The sequence below is a fragment of the Vicugna pacos genome, chromosome 4 (genome assembly GCF_048564905.1).
Source record: "Vicugna pacos chromosome 4, VicPac4, whole genome shotgun sequence".
Classification (NCBI taxonomy): Eukaryota; Metazoa; Chordata; class Mammalia; order Artiodactyla; family Camelidae; genus Vicugna; species Vicugna pacos.
Window position 1 is genome coordinate 30,633,140 of NC_132990.1, and position 7,639 is coordinate 30,640,778.

General features: G+C 37.6%; 1 pseudogene; it reads right to left on the reverse strand.

Moving 5' to 3' along the window:
• Positions 1 to 1,140: 1,140 nt before the first annotated feature.
• On the reverse strand, positions 1,141 to 1,754 carry LOC102530291 (eukaryotic translation initiation factor 3 subunit M pseudogene; annotated as a pseudogene).
• Positions 1,755 to 7,639: the final 5,885 nt, after the last annotated feature.

Here is a 7,639-nt window from a genome sequence, read left to right on the forward strand (position 1 = left end):
ACTTTGTGGATTCTTAGATGAAGTCAAAATTTGAAATATTTTGTCCAGTTGTTCCCATTATAATGTGCCAGAAATTCCCATGCTATTTTGCAAATCAGCATTACTACACCTGAAATATATTGACATCTCAAAAAAGGGGGAGGGAGGCAGTAAACAGGATAGACAATCACAACTCAAACAAAATGTGTAGTTATCTTTGAAAACTTGCCCATGTTAGCTCAGATTATTATGTATATAACTATGTAGATAACATTAATATGAAAACGATACATAGGAGGTCATGAAAACAGGAGACTTCCAGCAAGAAGATATTGAGTAGGAAGGATCAATTGCTGAAGCCTAGGAGGGGCTCAAGATCTAGCCTCTCAGTCTTTGATAATACCTGCAGTTCTCACAGGCAGGGAACAAGTTACACAGGAAAAGAGACCCAAAAGGGACATTTTGTTAATGAGCACAGCCTCTCATGTGAACTTGGCAATGAATGAAGAAGGCAGGGGATGGAAACCAGAGGAACATAGTGGGTGTGAGACAATGTGGAATGCTTCTCTTTCTTTGTACAACAGATCCCTGGGAGGAGATGTTAAACCAGTTTATTTCCAGTTTCAAGTTTATTCGCATGTGATTTCCTCTCAAAATGCCTTTCTCCGTGTCCCATATCTGAAGTGATCAGCTCTCTGAAGAGTTTATGTGAATATTTCAATTCCAAAATAATTCAAAATAATTGCATGATTTGGTATAACAGTTTCAAATCTCATTAGTTATATGATAAATGAACAAACAAACAAAAATATGTAGCTCCATCACTGTCCTCCTCCAAAATGATACGAGTTCCTAACGTTGGGAAACACTGGAGGATTTTTTTGTGAATTTGAAATGGTGCACATATGAAGACTAGTGATGACCTGACTGGGTTGGCTCGATGTGCCTCTTCCAGTGTGCCATTTCCCGATTGCAGATTTGACCACAGAGAACCTCCCTGCTGCTCTCAAAGCCATAGAAAATTAATGCCGTAGAAAATAGGATAAATATACACAAACCAACCAAAATCTAGTTAACATCATTTGAAATCAGGAAACTGAAAATCACTATTCAGCTGGTTTTTGTTTTGTTCTGTTTCAGATTGCAGTCTATCATATTTTACTATGATTTAGGTTTTTTCCCCAAAAAGAACAAAATGACATGGTATAAAAATTCAGGTATCAGAAAGACTCAAAAGGCTGTTTTTCGCTTTGTTCAAGTTCTGTTTCCAGCCATTGAGTGTGCCATACAGTTGTTTTCATTGTTGTTTTCCAAATGTATGGCGTGTGCTATAACTGACGACCACTTTTCTCTGGGTTTGATCAATTTTGCAGTAGACCATTGTAGTTCTTACTGCATCAGTAAGAAATGCTTCAACATCATAGCTCTAATCTGAAGTTCTTGTTTCATTGTGTCAAAAGAAATTTCTTTATTTTCCACTGCCATTCCCATAGGTAGTCTCATTACTGCCATATTCTGTTCTTGTAGTAGATTAAGTGACTCAATGAAGTCATTATTCTGTTAAAATTTGACATATGATGCTGTTTAGCACTCACAAAAATGGTTAAAAGATCACAAATAAGCTCACCTTCCAAAAACTTGATTGATTTTAAAGTAAGAAGATGGTCAAAGAGAAATGCATTTGGATTTTTCAATGCTTGCACAGTATACCTGTGGGCAACAACTCGAGCCTGGGCAGCACCGTCCTCTGTTTAACTTCCTAGCAATTCTACCATGACTTTCGATGCAGTATCACTTTGTATTGTTTCCCCCAATGCTTCACTCCTCTCAATATACACATCCTTTGACACTTGACTTTCAGTTTCTGCCACTAAAGGGGTAGTATATTTCTCCAACCCCTGACTTTGGGTTGAGACATGTGAATTGCTTTGGCCAATAACATGAGTGGGGAATGATAGAGTGTCAATTCCAAGCCTACACTTTCAGAAGACTTGTATGTTTCCACCTATCCTCTGATGCCTCCAGCATTGCTATGAGGAGAGCATCCCCCAGTTTGAACGCAGGTACTAAGCCTGTAAAGAGCCACATGGGGCAGAGCTTCACCAGCCACTGTAAACTGATCCCTGGCCAACCTTGATACCTGCAGTCAGTACAACCCCCAAGCTAAGCCCAGACTAGATCAATCAAAACCCAGTAAAATTGCTGGTGTGTGAGTAAGTCTAAGTGATTGCTGGTTTAAGTTACTGTATTTCTTTGTTTTACTCTGTGTGTGTGTGTGTATGTGTGTGCGCGCATGTGTGTGTGTATGTGTGTGTGTGTGGTGAAGACACTTAAGATCCACTCTGTAAGCAAATTTCAAGTATACACTGTAATATTATCATAGTATTATTAGCCATAGTAGAAGATGGGGGAAATGGGCAGATGTTGTTCAAAGGGTACAAACTTCAGTTAAACCACTTTCTTTTGCAGTCCTCTATGTAGGATTGTGGTTGCAATAGAAACCATTATCAGCCTCCACAGGATTCTCACAGCCAGAATTACTTTAGGTACTACTTGCAAGTGGAAAACAGCTCTCCACCGCTCTGAGAGATCTCTACTTCTCTCCTTTACCCTCCCCTACCTCCCTACCCGGGTGAGGCTACTCCCCTTCCTCCTGACCAAGTGTTAGAATCCTGCGTCCCCTACTCCCCATACTGCAACACAAATGTAATTCCTTGATGTAAACTTGATCTTCCTCTACATATATTTGCTACCTTACCTACTTCCTCTAAGCCTTTGTTCTTATTTCATAACTGGGGCTAATTATAACAAGATATATTATCATTAAATTAAGTCAGATAATGCATGTAAAGTGCCTAGAAAGTAGAAACTCAGAAAACCAGTAACTACTATTATCCTGACTCTAGGAAAAAAAATCATTCTCCTTATAACGATCTACCTTGAAACCCAGAGATAAGAAAATCTCTTTTGACAAGATCATGCAAAAGTAGTTAAGATAACAAGTTGGTATGAGTTAGCAATTATTTTTAATATACAGTATTTAATACATGACTTGGAAAAATTATTTTAAACATATGTTTTCTTGCTCTAAGTAATTCTGAAGTTTGGAGAATTTTAAATCACCTGAAAAATGTACTAATATCTTTGGAGGTATTCCACTCTTTCTTTTTTTTATTACTATTCAAGTTACTCAAACTAAAAAATAAAAACAGAAATAGTTCACCTACCCATTTTTCCCATCTCCCACCCCTCACATCTGGCAACAACCAATCTATTTTCTGTATCTGTGAGCTTACTTCTGTTTTTAGATTCCACATATAAAGGAGATCATATGGTATTTGTCTTTCTCTGTCTGACTTATTTCACTTAGCATAATGCCCTGGAGGTCCATCCCTGTCATCACAAATGGCAAGATTTCTTTCTTTTTTATGGCTGAATAACATTCCACTGTATATATATGTGTGTGTGTGTGTGTGTGTGTGTGTGTATACACGTATATATATCACAATTTATTTATTCACTTATCTATATGTTCCACTCTTGATTAGCTTGAAAATTTGAGATGTAACAGGCTAGTCATTCACTGAGCCAATATTTAGTAAGCACCTATAGTACACGAGGATCCATGCTAGTTGCTATGTGACATTAAAGGTGCACAAGATAATTTCTTCTCCCTGACAAATTACAAAATGTTGGGAAGTTGGTGCACTGACATAGTAACAACTACCTGAGGTGACACCTGCTGAGTCAATTGTAAGTGAAACTGGGCCTAACTACAGTAGAAACAAAGATAGAAAATAGAGGGAACACTTGAATTGGCAAAATTTAAGCAGAGATTAACAGAAGGACTATTTATAGAGACTAGAGAAGGGGACCTGGAAATGACAAAAAGAGCACAGCTCTGCAGGGGTAGTGACCCTGGGGCATGATCACCACCCCAGGTCGGATAGGGTGAGAGAAGCAAGCATTTACCTAGACCAGTGACACACAGCCATGTAGATAGAGCCGTCTGACAAGAGTTGTAATTTGATGAAGGAATCTAGCCAGGCACAGGGCAAAGGAGCCTGTTTGATGTTACCCATATTTGTCAACCTCCCAGAACAGAAAGCAAGGTAGACAGCAGATCTGTAAGATCAGGCATAGCCTATCCAGTACACCAGGTCACAGGAACAGACACCCCAAACAATATTCTCCTAGCCTACTGATAGATACAAACTTGTGAATGTAATGGTAATTCTTATCAGTGAAATTTTTCTTCTCTGGGCTCTCCTGTGCATTTGGAATATGAATGATGTCAGAATAGCCCCTGGAAAAACTCAGAGGGCATTAAAAAGATGAAACTTAGATGGGATTGTAGTAGGCTGGAAAGTGAACTATGAATGAGCCATTCTGGGCTCTTCCCATACCTTTTTCCCCGGGAAGAACAAGGTAATGGTCCTCAAATTATCTCCCCTCTAGCTCTGCTTGTTTATGGTCAGAAGCGGTTCTGCCAAAACATCCCATAAAAGAAAGAAAACGGAGATGATGAGAGATGATTTCTTAGCTAAACTGCTATGTGAACTTTTAAACATCATCGCACTGGACTACCTTCATGCTAGTTAAAATAGTTGGCACAGGATATTTTCATGACCCCATTGTACTAAGTCTGGTGGAAGGTGAAACTGCTTCCAGTGGGACGTTATACTTCCTGCCAACGTAATTCCAATGGCAGTAGTGCCATTTGGAAGTAACAATCATCTTCTGTGGGTTCAACATAGCTCTGAAGAGATAGTGATATTTTGGCATTTTCATTTCCTTGATTTGAAAATGCATTAACCTATATGCATACATAGTTGCTTTCCAATTCAAAATGATGCTTTTGTTTTGAATCCAAATAAGTTTTCCATCCTTGTCTGCAACCTCCAAATGATTTTCATTGCCATTATTTTTTAGCATCATCTGTGGGTGAGAATGCAAACAAAATTTCATAGCATCTCTGATTCTCTGAAGGCTTTATTTATACTAGCATAATAGGGATTGATTGTACTATAGGATAAATAACCTTCAGTTTATGTAGGAATATTTTCAACATCCCATTTTGCATTCACATATGTTCTCAATAAGTAACTCATCAACCAACTCTTATTTTCCGTGCTTTTCAATGCTCGCCCTAGGGCCTGTTCTTTTTCCTGATATTGCAAGGTGGTAGCAAACATTGTCATAGTTAAGATTTCACAGGCACAACAGTATAATCCCTTCATCTCTATTGCCCATAATGAAAATCTATATTGCAGCTTTAGTTTTCCAAGGGACTATCTCATAATCAAGCGATATGCTTCTAGAAATTCATCTTCTGCTTTTCTTCTTACATCTGGATTATCTACTTTAAAAATTTTGATGGCATCTAGCCCTTTATAGGGAAAATACCACCTCATTTGTATGCCATTTATGCATCACACAAACATTTATTGAGCACCATTTTTGTGACAGGTACTGTTACAAGTTCAGAGTGTATTTTTAACACCATTCACACTGAAATTCTTGTCTTTCTCTAGCATAAAACCTCTTCTCAATCTCTTGACTTTTCCCATGCTATGTGTCAAAGCACAATTCCAATCATTTCTCTTCCCTTTTTCTGCAAATTCCTATTCCTGTTTTAGAATTCTCCTGAGGAACACCTTCTGTGGGCTTCCTCCTTGACTCCCTCCGGCTGAGTTCATCACTCCTTCCTCTGATTCCACAGAGCAGAGTTCTTCTGTCTTTATTACAGCCTTTGTTACATTTGCTGAGATTGTGAGTATATCCTAATCTGCGAACTCCAGAAGAGAAAAGTTGGAATTTTGCTTGTCCTAGACATCCAGCATAGTGTACATACTCAAAGATCTGCTGAATGAATGAATGAATAAATAAATGAACCCAACAAGTAGTAAACAAAATGTAAGTTGAAATTCTGAGAAGAAACTATTTTACCCACAATTAAAAATTACTCAGCTGAAGATCTAATGTGTAACATGGTGAATACAGTTGATAACACTGTATTATGTAACTGAAATTTACAAAGAGAGTAGAACTTAAATGCTCTCACCAAAAAAAAAAAAAAAAAGTAAATATGTGAGGTAATGGATCTGTTCACCAACTTAATGGAGGGAATCCTTCCACAGTGAATATATCAAATCACCATAATGTACACTTTAAACACCTTATAATTTTATCTGTCAATACTATGTCAGCAAAGTTGGTGAAATTTCATTCATTCATTTATTCATTCATTCATTAAAAACAAAAGAATTACTCAGCTGGAACTAATAGCCACTCAGAAAAATATATGCACCCCAATGTTTATAGCAGTACTATATACAATAGCCAAGACATGGAAGCAACCTTAATGTCCATTGACAGATGACTGGATAAAGAAGTTGTGGTCTATTTATACAATGGAATACTACTCATCCATAAAGAAGAATAAAATAATGCCATTTGCAGCAACATGAATGGACCTAGAGATCGTCATTCTAAGTGAAGTAAGCCATAAAGAGAAAGAAAAATACTATATGATATCACTCATATGTGGAATCTTAAAAAAAAAAAGAATAAAAAGGACACTAATGAACTCATCTACAAAACAGAAATAGCAGACATGGTAAACAATCTTATGGTTACCAGAGAAAAGGAGGTGGGAAGGTATAAATTTGGGAGTTTGAGATTTGCAAATGTTAGCCACTATATATGAAAATAGATTAAAAAAAAAGTTTCTTCTGTATAGCTTAGGAAACTATACCAATATCTTATAATAATCTTTAATGAAAAAGAATATCAAAATGAATATATATATATATATGTGTGTGTGTGTGTGTGTGTATATATATATACACATATATATGTATATGCATGATTGGGACATTGTGCTGTGCACCAGAAATGGACACATTGTAACTGCTGTACTTCAATAAAAATTAGTTAATTAATTAATTAAATGAATGGTATCTCTTGATAAAAAAAAAGCCATCACTGCAGCCACCAATTAACTGGAGAATTTTCAGCACCAGGTGGCAGGCTGATAGGCTAGGGCTGGAGGGAATTACAAACCCTGGCATGTACATTACTTGTTCCACATCCATCCTGTCCTAAGCACAGTCAGTCAAAGTAGCTATGTCTCTTAGGAAGCTGCCCTGCAGAGCAGGTAAACCTCAAAGACTAGAATAAGCTGCAGAAGCTTAACCTCTATGTATATGTGCTCTGGGTCATTGTCTCTCCAACCAAACCATAGGCTTCTCAAAGAACAAGTATTATGTCTTGAACATCTCTGTTTTCCCTTCCTATAACCCCGTGTCTCACACAGGACTGAACCCTCAGCTAACAGAACTCTTTTAAGGAAGAAAATATTTATGGTAAAAGGAGATTGTGTTAGTTAGGGAATATCAGCTGCAGTAACAAATATATTCCAAAACATCAGTGTCTTATCATATAGTTGAGTCTTATCTCTCACTGTGTAATAGTCCAATCAGATTTCAGCACACACCTTTCCTTCAGGTGATGGTCCAGAGACCTTGGGTTCCCTTTTGTGATACAGGGGCTACAGCATGTTCTTCATCCATCTGGTGGAAAGGGAAAGAAAACCTGAAGGAGGCACACCCAATGCTTAAAAGCCTTGGCCCAGAATGGCACACATCATTTCTGTTCC